Source organism: Neovison vison, chromosome 11, assembly GCF_020171115.1.
Source record: "Neovison vison isolate M4711 chromosome 11, ASM_NN_V1, whole genome shotgun sequence".
NCBI classification, from domain to species: domain Eukaryota; kingdom Metazoa; phylum Chordata; class Mammalia; order Carnivora; family Mustelidae; genus Neogale; species Neogale vison.
In genome coordinates this window covers 36,946,663-36,972,819 of record NC_058101.1, presented here as the reverse complement: position 1 = coordinate 36,972,819, position 26,157 = coordinate 36,946,663, and the positions used below count along the sequence as shown (strand labels likewise).

The following is a 26,157-nucleotide window of genomic DNA, read 5'->3' as shown; positions in this document are numbered from 1 at the left end:
TGATATTACCTGCAAAAGTGACTACATTGCACACCTCGAACCTAGCAGTTTCGGTCCTAAGATAGTATGTATGAATTTGTGCCCCCTGATGCCAGGAAACAGGAACAGAAAGTTTTTAGCAGCGTAGTGTGTAATAACCAAAAATTGGAAACAAGCCAACTATCCATCACCAGGAGAAGGGACAAACTGGAGAATATGATGGATTTCTAAACAGCAACAAAAATAAATTAAATTTTTAAATTCAATTTTAGATTTAAACATTTAAGTATTTAAATTTAAATTATAATTTAAGCATTAAACTTAAATTTAATAAATAATTGCATGTTAATTTAATTTAAATATTTAATTTAAATTTAGCATTTACATTTACTATTTAGATTTAATTTTAAATTTAAATATTTAGATATTTAAATTTAAATATTTAAAATATTTTTTAAATTAAACAAATAAATTACAATTGTGTGCAAAAACATGAATTAAGTTAAAAACCATAATGTGGGTTGCTGGGGGGAGGGGGGCTGGAAGAAGGGGGGTAGGGTTATAGACATTGGGGAGGGTATGTGCTTTTGGGTAAATTGGAAGGGGAGATGAACCATGAGAGACTATGAACTCTGAAAAACAATCTGAGGGGTTTGAAGTGGCGGGGGGGTGGGAGGTTGGGGTACCAGGTGGTGGGTATTATAGAGGGCACAGCTTGCATGGAGCACTGGGTGTGGTGAAAAAATAATGAATACTGTTTTTCTGAAAATAAATAAATTGGAAAAAAAATTAAAAAAAAATTAAAAATTAAAAAAAAAACCATAATGCTGATCAAAGGAGGCCAGATAGAGGAAAATACACATTGTGTGATTCTATTTGTATACATTTCAAATGGGTGAAGAAAAGAACAAACTGGCTCACTGTTTAGGGGTGTGTGTTTGGAAGTTGGGAGTAACCACCTTTCCAGGGAAAGGAAGGAGCCAGGATCATAAAGAGGTACATGGGGGTCTTTGGGCAAATGATGCTCATTCATTTCTTTTTCTTTTCCAATTTCACTGAGGTCTAATTGGCAGACAGCACTGTGTAAGTTCAAGGTGTACAGCACAATGGTTTGACTTATAGATGTTGTGAAATGGTAACCATAAGTTTAGTTAATATCCATGATCTCATAGAGATATGGAAAAAGAAAGAGAAAAAACAAGATGTTTCTCCTTGTGGCAGAAACTGTTCGGATTTATCCTTTGAATTTACATGTCGAACAGCAGCATTAGCCTGAGTCCTCGTGTTGTATCTTACATCCCCAGGATTTATTTATCCTGTAGCTGGAACTTTGTACCTTTTGATCACCTTCCTCCAATCCCTCGCCACCCCCACCCCCCACCAACCCCACACACAGACACACACTCTTACCTCTGGTAACCACAAATCTGATTCTTTTTTTGTGACTTTGTTTTGTTTTTGTCTTTGTTTTTAGAGTCCACTTGTAAATAAGGTCATATAATATTGTCTCTGTCTGTCTGAGTTATTTCATTTAGCATGATGCCTTCAAGGTCGTCCATACTGTCACAAGTGGCGGAATTTACTTGGGTTTTTTTAGCTAAAGAATATTCCATTGTAGGGGCAACTGGGTGGCTCAGTGGGTTGGGCCTCTGCCTTTAGCTCAGGTCGTGATCTCAGGGTCCTGGGATCGAGCCCCGCATCGGGCTCTCTGCTCCGTGGGGAGCTTGCTTCCCCCCTCTCTCTGCCTGCCTCTCTGCCTCCTTGTAATCTCTCTCTGCTCCGTGGGGAGCTTGCTTCCCCCCTCTCTCTGCCTGCCTCTCTGCCTCCTTGTAATCTCTCTCTGTCAAATAAATAGATAAAATCTTTAAAAGAATATTCCATTGTATGTGTACACCACAACTCCTTTATCAATTCATCCACCGATGGATACTTAGGTTGTTTCCAGGTCTTGGCTATTGCGAATAACAGAGGTGCAGATCTGTCTTGGACACAGCGTTTCCATTTCCTTCAGATATATTCCCAGAGGTGGAACTGCTGAATCATATGGCAGTTCTCATTCATTTCTTGACTTGGTTGGTAGTTATATATGTTTCTGTTTAAATATAATTTGAGAAGCTGCTTTATGTACTTTTCTGTATGTGTGTTACGTTGTTATCCTTGCAGAGTCTTGTCAGATGTTAAAATAATCCCTGATTATTTAAAACCATGAATGATGAAAAGGTGAAGGATCAAGGTACATTCACAAGATAAAACCTCACTTCAGCAAAGGTAGAGAAAATGGTATTGGGTTATACCGTGAGTACTTTGTCATATGGAGAAAGAATGCATTAGGAAACTTTCTGATACTGAGTTTATGTGAGAACAGTCATAGCCACTACTATTTCTTTTTTTCCTTTTTTTTTTTTTAAAGATTTATTTATTTATTTGAGAGAGAGAGAGAGAGAGCAGGGAGCAGAGGGAGAGGGAGAGAGAGAATTTTAAGCGGGCTCCACGCCCAGCACAGAGCCCCATACGGGGCTCCATCTCAAAGTCCATGAGGTCATGACCGGAAACCCAGACCTAGAGTTGGAAGCTGAACCAACCTATGCACCCAGGTGCCCAAGGCCATTACTATTTTTCGTAAGCCTCCTTCATGCCATTCTCCATGATGGGTACTTATTGTTACAAAAAATTATGGGAAGGAAGAACTGTTCTCCATTACCCCTAATCTTTTCCATTCCCCTCATTCCTTTCTGTTCAAACTCACACCAGACGTTCTGCGAACTCATCCTGCAGCGTAAAAGAACTTTTACTCTTCCTTGTGTCTCACATTGAATTTCCTTTGTCCTCTTGATGGTCACTGAGCAGGACCGACAAATACATTGTGAAAAAATGAATTAGATCGAAAAGCTCTGTTCTGTTCCATTTCTTCCCCATCAGCTTCAGTCAGTAGGGTTTTGACTAACAAATTTGGAATCATCTGAGAAAACTTTAAACTCATCTGTCATTGTTTTTTTTCCCCCAGTGACAGCTAAAGATTGCATTCATGGGCGTCTGCCAGAATAAACAGTCTGAATCTTTAGTGGGATCTCTGAAACTCAACTCCCAGTCATTTCTAAAGGATGTGTCAAGACAGGGCATCTTTAGTTTGCCCTTTACAGAAATAGCTTCTGTTGGATCTCTAGAACAGGTCCCTCATATGGTGCAGAATGTGCAACGTATTTTTTTTACTTCCGAGCTTTTAACTGATGAGAGAAAACAAGAATTACCACCCCTGTTCTATTACGGTTAAGTTTTAAAGCATTCATTAGATTGGAAGCCATGTGAAACCAACTTTTACTGTTTTCATTGATACTTGGGGAAAATGGTTTTACAAAGCTTTTGGGATGGAAAAAGGCACTGGAACATCAAAAGTGCAAATACTAGTAACTGTTACAAGCAAGCATTAATCTTCTTTAAGTATAAAGCTGTTATTTTAAGAGGGATTTGATGGGACACTTAATGTCTTCCGGATTGTGGCATTTCAGAGCAGGAATCGCCCTGATGGGGCATTAAGTCAAATTCCTCTGTTTTACAGATTAAAAAAAAATGGATTCCGAGAAGGTAGGGATTGCTAGGCAATGTCAAATGTGAGACAGGGACCCAGGGCTCCTGGCTTCCTGCCCTGACAGAGCAATTTCTAAATGATTTTCACATAAAACGTAATTTTAGAAGAGTTTCTTTAGTAAACTTAAAGCTTAATAAATTTCAGAGTCTTAAAACTTCCACTGGAATATTGTATTGTACAAGGATTGTATTGTACAAGGTGTGATACCAGGCAGGTAAAACACAGTATAGTAGGGACACCTGGCTGGCTCGATGGATAGAGCCTGTGATGCTTGATTTCGGGGTCATGAGTTCAAGCCCCATGTTGGACATAGAGCTTAACATTAAAAAAAAAAATGTGTATATATATATATATATATATATATATATATATATATATGTTACCTACTGTCTAACCAAAGATTAGAACACTTTGACACCTTCAGCTACACACAGAAGTAGAAAATAAAGACTCTGGAGTTAGGCAAACCTACACCCTTCCTGGTATTGGTGGTGTTTCGTCAGGCAGTTGTATAAACTTCTGAAGTCCAAGTTTCACGTTTGTAAAATGTGGAAAGTAAAACTACTCTTAGGCCGACTGAGGAAGAAAATGGGTAATATGTTAAGTGTTCAGCACATTGCCATCTCCTAAGCATTCAAGAAATGTTAGTAGCTAACAATATGTACAAAATGTTGAACAATGAGTGAACTTAAGCAGAGCTAGGTGTGCTTTGTCATCTTTTTTTAAAAGATTTTTATTTGTCAGAGAGGGAGAGAGTGCACAAGTGGAGGGGAGGGGCAGGCAGAGGCTGAGGGAGAAGCGGGCTCTCTGTTGAGCCCAGAGCCAGATGCGAGACTCAATCCCAGGACCCTGGATCATGACCTGAGCCAGAGGCAGACACTTAACTGAGCCACTCAGGCACCCCTGTGCTGCTTCATCTTGACCTCCATGCTATCCTAGGCATTGTATAGACTGAGTATCTCTGGTTTGCAGACTGGGTCTGCACTGAGGAAGTGGCGGGGGGGGGGTGCAGGGCGGGGTGGGTGTGGGGGCAGAAAGGCTTTTAGGTAGAAGGAAAATACGTGTCAAGGAGCTTGGAAGGTCAGGGAGCCAGACAGCCTCTTGAGTGGCCTTTTCTGGGGCTGAAAGTGAGCCGAAGCCACCTGCATTGCATGTGGTCAGTGTAAATGAGGACATTTACCCTTGTCAGTTTGTAACAGGTGAACAGTGTGACCCTCTGGTCAACTGGGAGAAGGCTGGTGGGTGAGAAGCATTGGCCGTAGGCATCCATGTGTCATGGTGTGAATTCTGAGGCTGGGGGTGGTGTGGGGGTGGTGTGTGAGGATGAAGGGAAGAAGAGCCAGACTGGCTGGAATCTGGAAAGGTCTACCTGCTAGACAACTGTTTGGCAGGGAACATATCTGAGAGCAAAGACTAGAAGCTCGGGATGAGTCAGAGTGGGTACCACGGGTGCGGGCTGTCCCGGAGGCTGTGCCAGGAGCCTGTACACATCAGGCTACCCAGAAAACCCCAGACAGAGGCGGGTTGGGGGCTGTCCAAGACCAGTGACAGCGTGGCCAGAAATAAGTCCAAGAAATTGGTTGAAAACTGGAGAGAGTGAAGAGAGAGAGTCACAGACCAGGCCAAGGTAGGGACAGGTTTGGAGGGAGGGGATGAGGACATGTTGCTTCTATTGACCTCTGTCCCCAGATGCTCCCTGTGCTGAACTGGTGCCCGTAAGCCTGAAAATTGATGCAAATGGCTTCAGACAAAAGGAGAAGGAGCAGAGTGAACAGGAAAAAAGGGAGCAGGAGTGTTTTTGTGAGAGTGGACACCTGCGTTGGCCAGCAGAGAGGAGTCTGACAAAGGCTAATTTGTAGAAGTTTCTACGAGTCAGTGGCTGGGGCAGGAGTGGTCTTTCTATGTACGCTCTGCTTTATCAGCTAAATAAATAAAAGGTAAATAAAAGCTGAATAAATAACTAAATGTTGCTTTTCCTTAGGGTTCTGTCATAGACCTGCTTCTCTTCCCACCTGTATTAGCCAGAGTAGGCTTGGTTTCGTAGCAATAACACACAATCTCCAAATCTCAGTGACTTCTATAACAATAAACATTTATCATTATTGCTTGGTTGCTTTTAATCTTTATTCTGAGACCCAGACTCACTGAGTGGCCTCTGTCTGAAATGTTGCTGCTTGTCATAACAGATGGAAACAAGACCGTGGAGAACCTTCTGGCCTGAGAGATTCTGTGCAGAAGGGAGGGGACACAGGTCATTTCCATGTGCATGTCATTGGTCAAAACAAGTAACATGACCAGACATGACATCAATAAGGTGATAAAAACCTCCTTGTTCCCCAGGGAGGGGCATTGAAGCTTTATACCAATAATATAGTGCACCCCATAACTGTACTAACCGCAGGGTCAGCTCAACTATTCCTATGGTCCCACTGACTGTCCTTATGATCCTAGATCCCATCCTTCACCATAGACAGCTGTTGTCCTTGGCCGCTTTAAATTGAAAATGACCAAAAAAAAAAAAAAAATTTGAAAATGACCAAAATGAAGTCATTTCCTCTTTAACATTTAATTTCCTTTTTCTTTTTTTTTTTTTTTTAAGATTTATTTGTTTGAGAGAGAGATGGAGGAAGGGCAGAGGGAGAGGGAGAGAATCTCAATCAGACTCTGAGCACGGAATCTGACAGAGGACTGGATCCCATGACCCTGAGATCATGACCTGAGCTGAAATCAAGAGTCGGACACTTAACTGACTGAGCCACCCAGGCGTTCCTGGTATTTCATTTCTTTTTGATTAAAGACCCACTATCCACCTGGCTACCCAAATCAGACACCTGGCTGTTGTCTGAGTTCTTACCTTCCTTATTCACCCCATATCCAGCCCAACCAGAAAGTCTTCTTGATGGTAAGCACTGCGTGTCTCTCCAATACTTCTGCTTCTTTTCATCTCTCCTACCTCCTGCTCGTTCAGGATATAGTCTTTCTATTCTGGAATACTGTGGTGAGCTCTTAAACCATCTCAAGGCTTCCATGTTTCCCCTCTCCAATTCATTTCCACCCAGCATCCAAGTGATTGCTCTGATTTGCTGATCTGACGACACAGCCTTCCGTGGCCACCTCTGGGTAAACTCATGCATGGCTTCTGGTTGAGAAGAAACCTGTGGAACACTACTGAGATTCTTCATCTGCCCCTGTGGTTTCCCCTAAACCATTATTCCACCCCTCAAGCCTTCCTACCTTCCATGCCCTGACCGGAGTGAGCCCCTTCTGTTTTCTCGAATGCACCGTGCTCTCTCTTAGTTCTAGAATACCTCATGCGTTGTTCCTGCTGAATGTTACGCTCCATATCCTCTTCTCCTGGTGAGCTGTTGCTTATCCCTTAGATCCACCTTCCCCCAGGAAGCCTTTTCCTACTCCTTGCTAAACTAGGTAAGATGTTCCTACTACATATTCGTGGGTCACCATAATTCTTTTCCTGTGGCCCGGATCACCTGCTTTCTGCTTACTTCAGTGTCTGTTGTCTGTCTTTGCGGCTACATGACGATCTCTTTGAGGCAGTGACTCCTTCAACATTACATCTCCAGCTCCCGGCAGTTGAATCGTCCAGGGGCTAGTAAGGGTGTATGGTGTGAGGGTGAATGACTGTTCATGGTCCAACAGTAGGGTTTGTCCTGAACCCAAGAATAAGACCAGAAAAACATGAAAATTTCCTGGCTTCCTTCAAGTTAAGGTGGGCTGACTAGCCGGCGGAGGGCTGGAGGGATGTGGAGAAAGATAAAGAAAAATGGGGTTGAGAGGAAGTGAGATCCCTTGAAATATAAGCTGCTTAAGGGAATGAGTTTTTGATTTGTTCACTGCAAAATCCCTGTGCCCAGAGCAGTGTTCCACATGTGTTATCCAGTTCATCATCACTTTACTGAATGAAGGAAGGAATGAATGAACGAGCAAATTGTGAGTCAGGCTTCCAGAACTAATCCTGGCTGATGGAAGCAGAGAAAGGATTTAATAGAAGGATAGAAGGTCATTCGCAGAATCAACATAAAAAGACTAGAGCATCAAGCCCTGAAAATGGACGGCCACCAAGAGGAGGGCAGCAGGTGGAACTGTGGCCAAGGTGACATCACAGAAATACCCCACTAAGGGACCACCACCTGTACCACTGCTGCAAGGCACTGCTGTCCCTGGCCTGCCACCACTGGTCATGAGCTGCTGTGACACTGGACTCTAACCACGCCCGTCCTGTGAGTCCAGTCTCACTGACCCCGTGAGCTGACTTGACTCCTTCAAGCCCCAGGCAGGAATATCTGACTGAAAACAGTAGCACCAGGGAGAGGAAGAGAGTACATATTTGTCCCCCGTCAGCAGAGGGGGCCAAGCCGCCACCTGTTTGAGACCTCTCCCTAAGTAAGATAGTCAGTGCAGGTCAGCCCCCAAAAGCTCTAAGTGTCCACTGTGGGAGGACTGGACAGAAACATAGAGAACCAAGCAAAATATTTTCTCATTTAAATGTTTTATCATTGGGGCAACTGGGTGGCTCAGTCCGTTAAGCCTCTGCCTTGGCTCAGGTCATGATCTCAGGGTCCTGGGATTGAACCCCATATTGGGCTCCCTGCTCAGCGGGTAGCTTGCTTCTCCCTCTCCCATTCCCCCTGCTTGTACCGTGCTCTCTCCCTTTCTTTGTCAAATCAAATCAAATCAAATCTTAAAAAAATAAATTATTTTATGATAAACACTGTTAAAAACACAATCAGGTCAGAAGTTTGTAAAGTATAAAATGTAATTGTATAAAATGTAATTTTACCTCCCTACTTCTCAAACCCCATTTCACCACAGGAAATAACCCCGGTCATCAGCTGGGAATATGTTCTTACACATTTCCTCAAGGAACCACTCGGACAGGAATTGTTTCTTAAACTGCACAGGGCTGGACATCATAGCTATTACAGGGTGTTTATAATTTACGTATAGGGCTCATCATCTGGTTATTTCTTACTTGGGAATCAAGGGGTTGCTTGGAACCTCAAGCCCTGTGATGGCATCTGTCATTTTGATGGGCAAGCACAGCTTGAGTTCTGTTGGAGGGAAGGTGCTCGCTCTGCCTCAACTGATTTGCGTTGCCAAGGAGACAACTTCCTATTCAGGATGTCTCCTGCGGAGAGCTCTTTTCTTCTTCAAAAGCAAAAATCATCTGAAATAATGCTGGGATTTTCAAGAAAGTTCTAGAATGAACCCATCCTCGACCAGCCTTCAGGGATGTCATTCTGGGTGTACAGTTGTTACTTTTCCTTGTGCTGGTGGCTGGCTTCGATGCTTGGTCCAGGAAACCATGCTCAGGTGCCCCACGTGGCTGGACAGTGCAGACAGAAGACGCTTGTGAGATCATTGCACGCAAAGAACAGAGGGTTGCTCAAAGAAGCAAGTTGAATTTTAACAAAGCAGAACTAGCTGTTAAAGATCAATGTTCTTAAGATATGTAACCAACCACATGTTAAAAGTTGTACACGGGGGACACCTGGGTGGCTCAGTTGGTTAAGCGGCTGCCTTCGGCTCAGGTCATGATCCCAGCGTCCTGGGATCGAGTCCCACATCGGGCTCCTTGCTCAGCGGGGAGCCTGCTTCTCCCTCTGCCTCTGCTGCCACTCGGCCTGCCTGTGCTCGCTTGCTCTCTGGCAAAAAAAAAAAAAAAAAAAAAAAAGTTGTACACGAAATACTATTGTTAAGTGAGGTTGGGTGAATGTGTCTCTGAGGGTTACATGACTGACTCAGATGGGTCATGAGATTAGCCCCAAAATAAGTATCCAGTGTCATCTCCAGGGTGGCCTTTCAAGAATGTGGAAGCCAACCTAGCCCTTCAGGCCAACCTGCTTTGCTCTGTCATCACGGGACCCGGTTTCTGTCATTGAAAGATGCTGCCTCGGTAGTTCGTGAAGAGTATCACCTGCTGCTTCTTTATTAAGCATTTCTACACGGAAGGGAGCTGTGATAAGATTTAGGGGAGATATCAGGATTCCTGTATAAAACCTTTATGTCTGAAATTCATGCTATTAGTCCCAAAACTGCTATAGCAGTTCCTTTTTACACTCAATATTAATTTTAGGTCTTTGAGAGAATCTAATAAGCAGATATGGGTTGAAATTTGTAAATGTCAATTAACTGAGATAATTCCAGTTAGGAATCTCAGCCAAAATAAAAGTCAGCTTTTTATGGATAATTTGTGGACATTTTGATAACAGAGAAGAGCCTTTATTTAAAAATCTCATTTTACTGGGCACCTGGGTGGCTCAGTCGATTAAGCGGCTGCCTTCAGGTCGGGTCATGATCCAGGGTCCTGGGATTGAGCCCCACATTAGGCTCCCTGTTCAGCAGAGAGCCTGTTTCTCCTCTCTCTCTCTGCCTGCCACTCTGCCTGCTTGTGCTCTCTCTCTGTCGAATTTCAAGTAAATAAAAATCTTTTTTTTTTTTTAAATCTCATTTTACAGGGGGCACCTGGGTGGCCCAGTTAAGTGTCTGACTCTTGATTTGGCTCAGGTCAGGATCTCAGGGTGATGAGATTGAGCCCATATTGGGCTCCGTGCTCAGCGGGGTATCTGCTTGGGATTCTCTCTCTCCCTCCCTCTCTGCCCCTTCCCCCGCTCCTGCATGTCCACTCTCTCTCTCAAATAAACAAATAAATGTTAAAATAATATATATCAGATTACAAGTAATTATAGCTAAGTTGTGGGCGTATGACCTAAAGTCATCATATTTTACAAAGAACCATTGGCTCTTTAAAAAAAAAAAAAAGGTACTAGTTCAAGTGGGAACATTTAAAAAGAGGTGAAAGCAATGAACTTTGATGTTTTCACTGGAGTTAAATTTGTCCTTGCCGTGGTGTCTTGTCTGTTACACAAACAGTCCTCAGGAGACAAGACATGTTGGAAAACTCAGTATCACATGTATCTCTTAAAATACCACCCTTGTTTTGTCTGAGCAGGAAGTGAACAGTTTTGTCCTGTCTCCAGGGAGAGGCCAGACCGTGACCAGGGCATTGAAGGGTCGACAGCTGCCCAGGGAAAAGAATTAGAGGCATCAGCTGCAGAAAAAGGAAGCCAGCCAGGGATGGCCACAAGGACGTGGGAGCTGTGCTGGTGGCAGCAGGGGTCCGTGGTGCCTGGAGCGGGTGTTTGGGAGCTCACTTCGTGTTGATGCTGATTCTGGTTTCCTTTTCAGTCTGTGGGTCACGAGCCAGGGGCTCTCCTGAGCTTTACAAACTGTTGGTACAGCCACAATATTCTACGTGGAAATGAAAATACATGTGCCCACAAGTCTTGTTCACTAGGACTCACACAGCTTCAGCCATCATAGCCCTGAATGGAAAACAGCCCAGAAACCGAAAACAACCCAGATGTCCATCAATAGGTGGCAAGTAGAGTGCGACTCACTAGTAAAAAGGATGCACCTAGTGATGTGGAAAATGTCAAAATCACTACGCTGAGGGAAACAAGTCCCTACTCCCCATAAAAAGGGTGCATGCTATACAATTCCATTTATAGAAAGTTCTGGAAAATGCCGGCTAATCTTTAGCAGAGAAAACAGATCAGTAGTTGCTGACTGATGGAGTAGAGGAACGTTTGGATTGCAAGGGGGCGCATGGACTTTTGGGGGCAATGGAAATGTTTGGTAAGTTGCATTGGTTTCTCAGATATGTTCATATGTCAAAACACATCCAATTGTGGACCTTAAATATATGCAGTGTTTATTATAAATAAATGTTAAAGAGAAAACCTCCAAAGAAAAGAATAGGGCTCGTGAAATAGTACATGCTCAATAAGTGTCCATTAATAATAATGGTAATAACAATACTAGGTAGGCACTATTACTGTCTGTTTTATAGATGAGGAAACTAAAGCCTAGAGAGGTTAAGTAACTTGCCCAAGGCCACACAGCTAACTGGTGGTATGGCCAGAATGCAGTCACACTCCAAGACCTGACCCTGCACAGTGTGAAGACACAGCCAGAAAAAGGAGGGGGCCCAGAAAGAAGCCTGGAAGAGGCAACGTACTAGAGAGACAGGGAGGGGGAGTGAAGGCGGTGAGCAGGGCTAAGTGTGGCCACAGAGAACATTTTGTGAGCACATTCTTTTTTTAATACAGAAGCCTGCCTCTTCTCATTCGGTTTTTGATTCCCATCCCATAAAACTCACCAAGTCAAGTGTGCAAGCCAGTGGTTTTTGGTGTATTCACAGGGTTGTGCAATCATCACAAGTGAATTTTACAGCAGTTTTGGCACTTCCCGCAAAGGGGAAGCACTCCCGCTTCCCCTTCGCCCCACTCAATCTCCCCCGTGCTAGAAACCATGCATCTACGTCCTGTCCCTCTAGATATTTCTTCTCAGTGGAATCCTACAACATGTGGCCTTTTGTATCTGGCATCTTTTACTTAGTATAATGTCTTATACTAATATAAGACTTATAACTTATACTGTATAAGTTCATCCGTGTTGTCGTGTCAGTAGTTCATTCCTTCTCGTGGCTGAATAATATTCCATGGTACTACTTGATTCATCTGATCAGCTGTTGACGGACCCCTGGACTGGATTGCTTCCACTTGTTGGTGACTGTGAATAATGCCGCTGTTCTCAATCAGTTTTGTTTCAGCAGCTGATGGTGATTTTAAGTGGCTAAGTGAGAGGCGGATGTCAGTGGTAGGCAGACTCCTCTCAATTTATTGTTGGGCTTCTAATTTTCCTCATAGTTAACAATATCTCTGAGGACTCTTCTGAAATATTTGCCCACGTGGTGGAGAATTTTAGACCCAGGGTATAGGTGGCAATGATAGTGTTTCCTAGTACTAGGGTTTAGGAAAATTATTTGCAAAATAACCGATAAAATGTTTTGAGCCCTTTTAAATTTTTTGAGTATATTTTCGAATATAATTTACACTCATCTCTGTGCTAAATCAGATTATTTTCTTGTGCTAGAAGAAGCTTTGAGGCCCAGAGAGATGGGAGGTAGCCCATGTGGTGCCGCCTGGCGGGTGGCCCTTGACCTCACCTGCAGCTCCCCCGAGGCGGAAGCTTCTCATTTTAGCCATCCTGTTTCTGCTTCTCAGCCCAAGGCTTTCTCGGGAGCCCCAGGGGTGAGCTCAGATTGCCTAAGGGCAGCTTGGCAGTGCTGGGGAACTAATGACCCCAGGGCAGCCCAAAACTAATAAGGTAAATAAATACTCAGCTTCCCTCCCTTCTCCCGGATGTTCTGTATCTGGGGTCAGCAAACTCCTTCTCTTAAGGGCCAGAGAGTAAATGATTTGAACCTTCCAGGCCGCATGGTCTCTGTTGCTGCTGCATCCAGACCTGCTCCTTCGGCGGGAGAGCAGCCGTAGATCTGGGTGGGGAGAATGAGCTGGGCAAGGTGCCAGTTCAGCTTTCTCTACAGAAAGAGGCAGTGGGTCGGCTTTGACCTGCTGGCTATCCTGTGCCCACCCTTGTTCTCTGGGATTCCTCCGATTCCCCAGTGGAGTCGAACTCCAGCTGCCTCTGGAGGTAACCCCTTCATGACCACACACTTTGGGGCTTTCCTTTCTTTCCTGTGTTGTTAATTGTACTTCCAGGGATTTCTAGCCAGACACATGGCCTGTCCCCAATTCCTTTTCTCAGGGTTTGTTTTGAAGGGAACAGAGTTGAGAAGCCGGGACGATGTTAGTCAATATAATCTTACGACAAGCTAACCACGTGAAGAGATCCCGGGCTCTGGAATGAGTCTGAGCTGCTGTTCTGCTCCTGAATGGCCCTGGCTGAATGACGTCACCCCTTTGTGCCTCAGCTGCTTCGTCTGTAAAGCGGGTATCATCAGAGAACCTACCACAAAGTATTTTTAAGAAGATTTTATGTTAATCTTTGTGTAGAGGGCCTAATACTGTGCTTTAGACATTATAAAGCATAGTGACTTTTGCACAGGTGATAAAGTTTTGTTTTGTTTTGTTTTAATTGTGGAAAAGTGCCTTGATGATCTCTTGGCAGGAAAACTTCGTATTGAATTGATGGAATTTTCCTACTTATTATAAGTGAGAAATATAAGTGGCTGACTGATGGTATGCATTTTTAACCCAGTTTGGACCTTGCTTATTTGAAAATCTCTTGTCCTTCATGTTCAAACAATGTAAGGTACAAAGATATCAGAATATCTGTTTAGTAAAACACTTAGGATCTTTAAAGTGGTGGTAGTATTTGTCCAGGAAAATAAAACTTGGGTGATCTAGAAACGGGTCACAGTCTTTGCCCCAAGGAGGAAGTCATTAAGAGTTTTAGGTTTTAGAAAATTATCAAGTTCAGTTGTTAATAGACATGGGTTTTTCCTGTGGCCCCCACTCTGTGAGTGTGGAACCGATCTACAAATTAACGCTACAGGTCCTCAGCTATAAATAAGCCTTTCTCTTGATTGTAATTACTCATGATTCCTACGGGCAACCTTGCAAGGAGGTGAAGGCGAAGGCGGAGAAGACCTACGTAGAAAGCAGCCCTGGGCTAGCTGTGCGCACAAGGTGGGGACCGCAGAGCCCGGGGGCCTCCCGTTCACACCAGTGGCCTCAAGATGGCTTAGACTGCATCTTCACACTGGTCTTTGAGGTTGGGCTGTGGTCTTCCTTCAATCAGTGGACGATGGCCCCGAGTAGTTTTTAGATTTTTAATTTTACCATGTATGATTTAAAGTCCTTCTGATTCGACTGATATTCTTGGGCAGTCATTGGAAGAATGTAAATTAAAACCTCCATTCCTGGAGTCCTGGTTTTTCCATTGTCTCTCATGTCCTTGTTGCGTGCCCAGAAAATGGGATGGTTTTGAGTTGATCTGGGCTGCAGAAAATTTACAGAGGAAATCAAAGCAAATCCATGCATTTGATTGAGGATGTGCAGTCATCGCCGCATATTGCTTTGTGTGAGGCCCCAGACAGCCCCAGAGACTGCTTCCCACACACACCCCCATACCTCCCCCTCCCCCACCCTGGCCCTGGCACTCAGGCACATTTTGCATTCATTCATTTTTCTTTCTTTCTCCCTCCCTCCCTTTCTTTCTTTCTTTTTTTTTTTTTTTTTTAAGATTTTAGTTATTTATCTGACAGAGAGAGAGAGGGGAGAGACAGCACAAGCACAGGGAGCAGCAGAGGGAGAGGGAGAGCAGGCCCCCTGTTGAACAGAGAACCTGACTTGGGGCTCGATCCCGGGACCCTGAGATTATGACCTGAGTAGAAGGCGGACGCTTAACCAACTGAGCCACCCAGGTGCCCCCCACATTTTGCACTCAAATCAGGTGACTTTCCTGGCAATTTTGGGAGGAAAAGTATGAAAGCTAAATTGTAGAATAATATTTAAAAGATACATGGGAATATAGTGTGATATAAAAAGCCTGTTGTTAATGAAATAGAGTCAGGTAGGAATTCCTTGGATAAGAGAGGGATAGTGCTTTTAATCTGGGAGTGACCCGGAAGAATTCTTTGGAGTATGTTTTTAAGCTGATGCATATTAATATCAGACTTTTTAAAAGAGCGTCAGAATGCTATGTGCAATCACGGCTTAATCAAGGAGTGTTACATGCCTGTCATTACTGGCAACAGAACATTGCTTACGTAGTTTTAGATTCCCACATTACTGAAGCAGAACATAACAGTTATATAATATATCAAATCCACTACTTTGCTGTTAAGTTTGAGATCTTTCCAAATCATTTTACCTATTAAACATGTCCCTTTCATTGCTTAATAATGACTTGGGTAAAAGGCTGTAGAGAAGCATAGTTGCAAGTAAGTGCAAATAAATTAAAATGACCCAGGCTAATGTGCAGAGAATCCTGGTAAAATCCATGGAAGGTCTGTCAAGGGAGGGAGGAGCATGAGTCAAGTCTGGAAAACTGTGTACATTGAGAAGTCGGGATGGTGGGACGCCTGGGTGGCTTGGTCAGTTAAGCATCTGTCCCCAGGATCCTGGGATCAAGTCCCTGCTTAGCGGGGAGCCTGCTTCTCCCTCTTTCTTTGCCTGTCGCTGCCCCTGCTTGTGCCCTCTCTCTCTGTCTCTGACAAATAAATAAATAAAATCTTAAAAAGAAGACGTTGGATGGTTAGTGTGGTCAGTTGGTATGTGGGGGAGGACGGCAGACAGTAAGGACAAGTTCAGCTAAAAGCAACAGAATAGTGGAATGCCCAGTTTATAGCAGCGCATATCCTCATTCCTCAGAATGTGGCCCTTCAGACAGAAACACCACCTGGGAGCCTCTTATCCACATAGGTTCTCGGGCCCCACCTCACATCTACTGAATCAGAATTTTCACTTTAATGAGATTTTCAGGTGATTCATTGATACATAAAATAGGTCCCATTCAGCCACTAAAGATATTTTGATGTCTCACTTAATGAGGATTTGGAAGTAAGACGTGATATCACCAGTAATCCAGGCTGCCATCTCATGACCCTGTATCATCTGTAGCATGTTGATTTTGACCATTTAGGTTGTGACCTCATGGTTCCATGATGGCTGCTGTAGCTCCTGGAACAAGTGAGTTTTAAGTAGGAAGGAGGAGGCTTGCTTCCATTATCTCTGTTAGCCAGGCTGGGTCACATGTTGATTTGTAGATTCACCTCTTGGGAAGAGGAATAGTATCAACATGGCTAGTTTATACCATTCATCCCTCTAATTAAAAAAAAAAATTAAAATAAAAGATTGCGTACTATATGTCAACTCATAAGCATCCTTAGAACTAAAGTCTGAGATCAAGGGTCTCTGTTCATTAATTACATAAAATTAGGATTCTGTTAGGAAAGAGGAGTGGGGGATCCGTTCTTAGGCAGGAATCATTATCTACCACAGGTAGGCAAGGCCAGATGTGGAAGAGTCTTGGGAGCCATGCCAAGACTGGACTGGTGGTTATGAGAGAATCAAGGTAGGGATAGATTCATAACTGTGGTTTGAGAAGTAAATCTAGCCCTGTGGAGGACGGGCTGGGACCGGTAAGGAGATGTGTGCAGTCGTCCAGGGGAGAGCTGATGAGGTTGACCCGGGTCAGTGGCAGGTGGACTGGAGAGAAGAGGATGCATTTGGAAGCCTGCTTAGAGATGCATGTCATTACCTGAGAAGCTGCAGGTGGATGGTGAGGAAGGGAGAGGACGCATGAGACTTGTGTGTGCTCACTCAGCTGTCTAACATTGGATGCCATTAAAAAAAAAAAAAACAACTATGTATGTGACATACACATGCTCACAGGTCACAAAGCTCTGTAACCTGCACTTTCCACTTTCTGCATCACAGACCGATTTCTGTATCAATACATCTAGAACTCTTTCATCCCTGCCAGTTAAATGGTACTTATAATCTGATCAGTTTAAGAAACCATAGCAAGTAGGGACACCTGGGTGGCTCAGTAGGTTAAGTGTCTGTCTTCGGCCCGGGTCATGATCCCAGGGTCCTGGAATCGAGCCCCACATGGGGCTCCCTGCTCAGCAGGGAGTCTGCTTCTCCCTCTGCGTCTGGCCCCCCACCTTGTGCTCTCACTCTCTCTCTCTCTCAAATAAACAAAAAAACTCATTTAAAAAAAGAGATACACTGTAACAGGTAAGAAAGGAATCTCTCTCTCTCCATCGTGTTTCTGAAACACGCCTCTTCTACTTTCTTTCCTAACGTAATACAGACATACTTAGAGATACCTAAACACGGTCCTGTCTCTCTTTTCCTCTCATAATCATGCTATTCTCATGCCTTCCTTGTGCGGTTTCCAGTCGACTGTTTTCTACAAAAATCCGTGCCCTTTATTTGTCAGGAGCAGCCTGTGCTCCAGGAATAATCACTGTTAACCATGCTTCACCTCCAGTGTATACCTTCCATTTTTCCATTTATATACATTGATCGCAGTCTAGACAGCCTGCCTCTAATGAATTTCTAACATAGTATGGTGGTAACATTTTAGTTTTGTGTGCTGTCTGTCCGTCTCTCCACTAGGATGTAAGTTTTGTGAGGGCAGGGATTTGTGTTATTGTGTTAACAGACTTATCCCCACAGTCTACAGTATCTGGCTCCAGATGGGCACGTCGGTAAATATTAGCGGACAAAAGAATGAATTTCCAGTGGATCATCCTCATTGTGCTTTGCTTTAATACATTTGAAATCTCCAAATGGCTTTTCCCTGGACCTCCTTTCTGTATCTTCCCTGCTAGACCTCATATGATACATTCAAGAGTGTCCACTGATTTCAATATGAATCTACAGCAAAGGGGAGTAAATTAATAACCTCTCCCCAGCCCCCGATCAGTCACCTGATTCATGCCACGATGGAAATCATGATGATTTTTATCTGGTCTCTGGGGTTATCTGCGCCCCCCCCCCGCCCTTGTATGAAGCCCCCCGCTGACTGGGTCCACATCTAGACTCCCTTCATGTGTTGGGAGAGCATAAGCCACAGATGGGTTTGTGAAATATCCATGGCCACAAGATCAAGAGGGCAGGCACATCCCTTCCTTCCCACAGGAAGAGAAGACGCAAATAACGTGATACACGACACCATGCTTTCATCCCTCACCATTTTATCACCATTATAGGAAAAAATAATATTATCCTTTTAGAGATGAGGAAATTTAGCTCATCCCAGGAATACAGAGTCAAAGGAGAGAGTTGAGATTCCAACATAGCCTCTCTGACTCCAAATTTCAATTTTTTTATACCTTTTACTGCTTTTTCGTAAAAGTTCAGCACAGATTGTTTGATATTTTTCTTTTCCTTCGTCATTACTTTTAAAAAGGTCACTTCTGACATTTGATTTACATTTCCGACAAACTACATACCCTTTCTCCTTCTCTTCCTCCCTCCCTCCCTTCCTTTTAAATTTCTTGCATTAGTAATGCAACAGATAATAGTTTTTCACGATGTCCTGGGGATGATATGTTTTATTGAAGATTCCAGACAAATAAATGATAAGTAGTCACTTGTGGAATCCTACACTGGAAATGATTTCAGCTGTAGTTTTGTGGTTTTAAAAAATGCTATTTTTGCTGATCTGTACTCAGAGCTGTGGAAACAGATGGCCACATTTGCTGGATTTGCTAGTTTTGTGCCCTTTTTCTCATATACATTCATGGTGACCAAGTTTACTTTTAAAAACATATGCTAAGTATAATGACATATTTTTCAGATTGAAGTTGTCTAGGAAAAATGTATGCTTAAGAAAAGAGTGAGTCTATAAGGGGCACCTGGGTGGCTCATTCGTTAAGTGTTCGGCCCAGGACCCTGGGATTTAGCCCCGCATCAGGCTTGCTACTTGGCGAGAAACCTTCTTCCCCCTCTCCCACTCCCCCTGCTTGTGCTCCTTTCTCTTGCTGTCTCTCTCAGTCAAATAATAGAATAAAATCTTGGAAGGAAGGAAGGAAGGAAAAGAGACAGAAGGAAATAGTCTATAAGATCATGGGGCATCTGGCTGGCTTAGTCAGTAGAGCAAGTGATTCTTGATCTTGGGGTCATGAGTTCAAGTCCCATGTTAGGCATAGAGCTTACTTAAGAAAAAAAAGTCTGTAAGATCAACATTGCAGATTTACCTCCAAGAAAACCCCTTCTTTGACTTGCTTACCTTCTAAGCCCAACCCATAAATGCCAAACCCCTTAGCTTGACAGTCAAGGACCTTGACCATGATGACTTTTCATACTTTTCTCTGTAATTCCACGATTTTGTACCCTATTCTCCAACAAAATGAGACTGTTTATTCTTCTTTTTAAAAAATATTTCATTTTATTTTATTTATTTTTCAAAGATGTTATTTTTAAGTGATCTTTACACCCAACATGAGGCTTGAACCTACAATACCAAGATCAAGAGTCACATACTAAACTGACTGAGCCTGTCAGGTGCCTTGTTTATTCTCCTGAAATAACCAAGCTTTTCTCTTTTTTGCTCATTCTTATTTCTTTAGTCTAGAGAGCTCCTTCTCTTTCATAACCTTTAAGAAGCTTTCCATCTCTCTCAGCTCAAATGCCACCTCCTCCAGAAGGCTTTCCTGGATTGGATTTTCTTTCACACCTGTACACCCCAACAGTCTTTGTTTATCCCCTTCTTTAGGACACTTAAACCACATCTTTTACTTTATTTCTGCCCAGATTCAGAGTACCATTTTAAGACGATTTATTAGAGATGAATGTGTCAAAATGCTTTCAAAGATGGCAGTTAGTGGTATTTTACACTAACAGTATATTGGTTGTTGACAGGTGTCTAACAGATTTTTTTTTTGAAGAACGAAAGCAGTTTGTTGAGTGCCTGCAGATTGGCACGCAGAATCTATTTGCCCACTTGCCTACTCTCTAGTTCGTTCCACCAGGCATTTCACGCATTTACGTGGTCTGCCTGACAGCTAATGGTACTCAGTTCCCAGCTCCGTGTAGCAGTTAAATTAATCACACGATATACCAGATCCAAATCCTAGCTCTGTCCCTTACTAGCTAGCTGTCTCAGGCTAGGAGTAGGAGCTCTGATAATACCCATGAGTGCCTGCTTGTATTTAAGGTGGGCCTTTTGCAAATAAACAGATTCTTTTTTCTTCTGTGTACCAACTCAGATCAGACACACACGTGGGTTAAAGAGTCCTGGAATGGGGGCACCTGGGTGGCTCAGTTGGTTAAGCATCTGCCTTTGACACTGGTCAAAATCCCGGGGTCCATGATCAAGTCCAGCTGCTCAGCAGAGAGCCTGCTCCTCCCTCTCCTTTTGCTTACTGCTCCCCTTGCTTGTGCTCAGTCTCTCTCTGGGTAAGGTAAATAACATTTTAAAAAAAAAAAGAGAGAGAGCATTCTGGGATGAATTGGAGAGCAAGTGTATTTACCTTTGAACTGAAAGGACACTCAGCAAAACTGCCTTCCACATCGAAGCAGAAGTGGCCCTTTACTGCTGTGCATCAAGGTGCTGGGCTAGGTTGGAGTAGGGTTGGCAGATGTCTGCAGGATACAACACCCCTGTATCCTGTGCCCGCAGCCAAGGTCATTGGTACTCCCATTGCCCAGGACAGGACTGCGGAGCCCAGACAGAGCCTTGCGACTCTACTTACCATGGGTGCCATATTTCTGCTACCAAAGGAACAGAGCTGGTAAAAGAGATAAGTTGGGGTGAGGTCTATTTTTCATCTTGCAGTTGCTTTGGGGTAAATTTGGGGAGCTGCTTTGGTCACAGTGGAGGACTTGAATTTACCAAAGGTTAATAGGAAGCGAAATCATGTCTGCAAAAGTACGTTACAAGTTAGGAAATGCTGTGGAGGCAGCTGCCCTTTCTTTCTGGGTTGTTCTGTGCTTGAGCTAAGTGGTTTTCAAGTGTTTCAAAATGCCTGAAAAATCACACTCCAGCATGTTAAGTTTGTGATTACCACAACGATTTCTGATAGTTAACGTTCTATTTACATATAAAGTGGGTTGTGTTCCTTCTTACCCTCCCCCGTTGTCCCCAGGTTCCACACTCCCTCTCTGCGAAGGCTCCCACTTTTTGAAATATGTGAACAAGATTGGCTCCCGCAGAGAAAACAGGAGACAGGAAATAGCACAGGATAAAGGAGCAGAGGCCAGGGTCAGGTCAAGAGCTTCCCACGTCTTCTCCCCAGTCCAGCAGGAACCAGATGAACGCCTTGAGGAGGTCCTGGAAGCAAAAGGTGATAACCCAGAGAAGACTGAGAGTTACATGGAATATGCTGGAAAAAATAGGAAACACATTTGCAGCCTGGACTAACACTGATTATCTTAAAACGTCTGAATGGTTACGGTGCCTGGGTGGCTCAGTCCGCTAAGCATCAGACTCTTGGTTTCAGCTGGGGTCATGAGCTCAGGGTCGTGAGATGGACCCTTGCAGCGGGTTCTGCGCTGAGCGTGGAGCCTCTGTAGGGTTCTCTTTCTCCCTCTGCCCCCCCTCCCTTAAAAAATGTCTGAATTCTTAAATATTCATGAACTCTCATTTTGCAGCTTAGAACTAACATCTTACAGCTGCAAGCTGTAAGCATTTGCAGAACTGACATCTTACAGCTTCACGCAGCTTATGTCCATGCCTTAGATTCTGTACAAAGCTTTGATGGAGGCACAGATGTCTCGTGTCAGTCTAGGAGTTGCTCTGTGATGACTGAATTCCAGGATTTAGTGAGTTTTCTAGATCAAGAGTTGGTATTTATCATACGTGTTAGTAGTTTGATGCTGCTACCGAAAGTGGGTAGCAGTCATGTCTCTGAATGTCTTTTTCCATAAAAAACCAACTGGATATGCCTTCTTAAGAACCATCTGAGGCAGCCAGAGGTCAAGGATTCCGGATTCCTTCCAAGTCAAAGGATGCGCTGAGGGACCTCCAGAAAAGATAAAAAGTCTCAGTCCCAGGCTGTCTTATGGTTCCTTAGACAAGAGTCATGATCATGTAACCTTCTATCCCCCTCACACTTCCCACTGGAGAGGGTTTACTAAGTTTCAAAATTCAAAACTCAAAATTCAAGACAAATCATGAAATATTTGAGCAATAATTCTAGACAGTTCCATTCTATTGCAAGCCCTGTTGGTTATGTTTCTAAAATACATCTTTAATCCATCAGCTTCTACCTAATTTTCACTGTGAGCCCCAGACTAAGCTAGGTCATCACAGTAACCTCTTTTTTTTCCTTTTTTTAGTATTTTATGTATTTATTTGACAGAGAGAAACACAGCAAGAGAGAGAACACAGCAGAGAGAGTGGGAGAGGGAGAAGCAGGCTTCCCGCGGAGCAGGAGCCCAATGCGGGGCTCGATCCCAGGACCCTGGTAAACATGACCTGAGCTGAAGGCAGACGCTTAACGGCTGAGCCACCCAGGTGCCCCCATCACAGTAACCTCTTAAACTGGAGGACTGGTCTCTTGTTCCCATGCTGCTCCCCAGTGTTCCATTCTCCATGTGGTCGCCAGAGTGACCAGAATAGAGCATTGAGCCACATGATTCCTTTTCCTAAACCCACTAATATTGCCCCAATTACACTGAAGATAAAGTTCAACTTTTAACGCAGCCTCAGGGCCCCAGGTCATCTATCCCTTGCTTCCATCTCCAGCTATATCATGAGCCACTTTCTACCTCACTCTCTCTTTTGCATTCACAGAGATATTTTTTCCCTTCCATTCACACAGCCTTTGCACATGCTTTTCTCCTGACTTGTGACCTGGCTGCCTCAGTCAGATCTCAGTTTTAGCGTTAATTGGGGGCTTTTTGACTACACATTCTAAAGTAAGTCCCTTGCCCACAAGTCTTTTTCTCCCACATTACCTTGTTCTTCATAGCATTCAGTACACTTTGTAATTATGTGTCCCACTGGTTTCCTTACTTGCTTAATGTCTGTCCCTTCCTCTAGACCATGAGCCCCATGAAGGACAGGGATTGTGACTGTTGTTCACCATGATGGCCAAGTACTTACTCTGCCCCTAGAGTAAGTACTCTAGGGGCAGACTAGAGTCTGCCAACTCTGGTGGCTTCTCTGGATCAGTACTCTTTGTCTTGACTACACAGGTCCGTGATGAGTTTCTACTAGGTGTGGGCATAAACTCCTTAGCCCCATCCATCGCCCTCTTCAATGGAAGAACCGGGTCTCCTCTATGAAGGAGGACATCATATTGTGTGAACGCTAGGACCTTTTGTTTGTTCTGCAAGGTTTGTATCTCTGTGTTTTGAACTCAGGCCAAGCATCACTGGTGTATCCTATTGCTGGGGTCAGAATCTTTGTATTTTAACCCTGATTTTCTTATAAGCCTTGGGCAAGCTGTTTAACTTCTCAGATTTTACCTCTTGAAGCTGTTCTTAGAGACATCAAATGTCTCTAATTTTTGTTTCAGTGTCTAATGCTTAAACTTATATGAAAGACTTAGCTTAATGTCTGATACATAGTAAGCACCTAAATAATGTCTGTAAGAGCAGAAGCTCAATACATATCTATTGAATTAATAAATAAATGAATAGCTTAACCTCTCTCAATGATGAATTTCAAGTTCTACTTCAAGTTTATCACCGGTAAATAAAGAGGTTTCGCTAGTTGATAACTTTCTAGGCTAATAGCCTAGGGATTTAGTTATGAAGATGTTAATAATTATGACATTTGCGGTTATGTTTTTATGGGATTTTTTTCAGAATTATTCTAAGCAATGAAAGTCAAATTCTAAACTGAAATCAAACAAATTAAACAAATAATTGGACCAAAAAGAAAATATTTAACAAATCACCCTAAGTCCTGTGGTAAGCTGGTATTTGGTTTAGTCTGCCTGGGGTCACCACAGGACTTGTAGCTCCTCTAAGGGTCTTTACCATTTCCAGGACAGTAATTAACCATTTAGTAGAGGTATCTCCTACACTAAATGAACATGAACTCTTCATTTCAGTTATCTCTTTGCATATCCCTGAGGGCAGGAGACATGAAACCATTAAGAAAATATAAACCAGGGGCACTTGGCTGGCTTAGTAGGGAGCACATGTGACTCTTGATCTCATGGTGGTGAGCTCCAGCCCCATGTTGGGCAGAGAGCTTACTTAAAATAAATAAATAAATGAAATACGTAATGAATTTTTGTAAATCAGTTTAAAAAAAAGGCAACCCAGGGATGCCTGGGTAGCTCAGTTGGTTAAGCTGTTGCCTTCGGCTCAGGTCATGATTCCAGGGTCCTGGGATTGAGTCCCCACATTGGGCTCCTTGCTTGACAGGGAGCCTGCTTCTCTCTCTGCCTCTGCCTGCCACTATACCTGCTTGTGTGCTTGCTCACTCTCTCTCTCTCTCTCTCTGAAAAATAAATAAATAAATAAAATCTTTAAGAAAAAAAAAGGCAACCTAGTAAAAAAAAAAAAGGGCTGATAATGTGAACAGGGAATTTATGGAGGAGGAAACCTGAATAGCCATTTGACCTATGAAAAGATGGCCACTTACCGGCAACTAGACCAGAGTAGATTAAAGCAAGAAAATAATATCATATTCATTAGGTTTTTGAAATTTAAGAGCTTGATAACATCAGGACAGGTAAGGATGTGAAGAAGCAGGAACACATGCATGTGTGTGGGAGTATAAATGTATAAATGGACACAGCAGAATACAGCCATGTGCGGTAGAGCTGAAGATGTGGTTGCCTGTAATAGAGCTGTTCCATGTCTCGGCATATATTGTGGACATGAGCACAAAGAAACCAGTAAAAGGGTATTGCTGCTATGGTTAAAAAGAAGAAAAATTCTGTATTTCCATCAAAAATGGAAGAGATAATTAAATTATGGACTAGTCATGCAATTTGTTACAATTGAATTTTATTCAGCAGCTAAAATACACCAGGTTGAGTATAAAAAAGCCATTGCCTAAAATAAAGTATACATTGTGAAACCATGTAGGATGAAATTGAAAAGCACAAGATGTGAGGGCATATTGTTTGTGCATTTGTACTTATGGGGATAATATATAAAAACAGAGAGGGAAAGATAGGCCCAGCATGGGACAGTGGGTACTTCTGGGGATGTAGGAAGAACTCTATAAGTAACATTTTACTTCTTTAAGCATATACATATGTATACCCATGTGCAAAATATTTAAAAGTGTTAAAACTGGGTAATAGCTACATGAGTATCTATCAAAATATTCTATTTGATCTTTTTGAAATATTGTGCAATTAAAAAATAAAACCTTAGAAAACAAGAATTTTATATGTAATAAAAAGTCCAGTATCAGAATCTGCTCTTTTGTAGTTTAGGGATAATCTCACTCTTCTTTTGCCATTTTGCAGCTAATTTCCATTTGGCCTTTGTGTGCATCCTTAAACCACACCCTTTCCAGGTGGGTTTGTAGATCCCAGGGTTGGGTTTAAGGTCTTCTCTTTGTACCTGTTCGTTCTCTTCTTGCAACATTTCTCACTCAGCCGAGCAGTTTCCTGTTTACTTGCTTCTCGGGTCCACTGGACCCCAAGACGTCCCTCTGGGGACAGGTGGCTTGTTTGCTGTAGCATCTCCAGGGACTGGTGTGCACTGGTGTGCAATAGATCTACATTAAGTGACAATGAATTCATGGATGCTTCGGTGGTTTACATTCACTGCTGTGCACATAGTGGGCTGGACTTGGATACTTGAAATCACCATCCATAGATAATAGGAACTATATTATCAACTGTAAATTGAAACTACTTAGCAACATGTCTTGCTTCAGGGAAGCTGTGTACACCATTGACATGGCTCGCCCATAGCCCTTGCACCACAGTGTCATGGTGGAGAGGAGGACCAGGTGATGGGCTTCTTACAAGGAAACCTGGTCTTAGATCCCCGGACTCATGTCCCTCAAGAATCAGGTTGTCATTAAGCTTTGGCAGGGGATGTACCCATCTAGCTAATTTCCTGGGCACCAGAAGGTCAGGGTCCTTTAGTCCTTCAGCCAAGCCAGCTCTTCACAGGGAGGATCACTGCGGCCACCTCACCCGCACCCAAGAGCCCAGCCCCGGCTTTGTCCCTGGTCACCTCGGGTTTGGGTTGAGTGGGCTCGCCAGCCCCCAGTGGGGCCTCAGAGGAGACCCCACTGCCTTCTTCCTAGCCCCGGCCAGCTGTAGCCTCGAGCAGGGCCCCGCTTCCTTGGACCCAGGGAGAACGTGCTTCCTTCCTCTTTTC

At 43.4% G+C, this 26,157-nt stretch overlaps 1 protein-coding gene across 2 annotated transcripts in view; it reads left to right on the top strand.

Moving 5' to 3' along the window:
- TBC1D1 (TBC1 domain family member 1) overlaps nucleotides 1–26,157 on the top strand; it is a 219,884-nt gene that overhangs the window by 26,485 nt on the left and 167,242 nt on the right. The window lies entirely within an intron of this gene.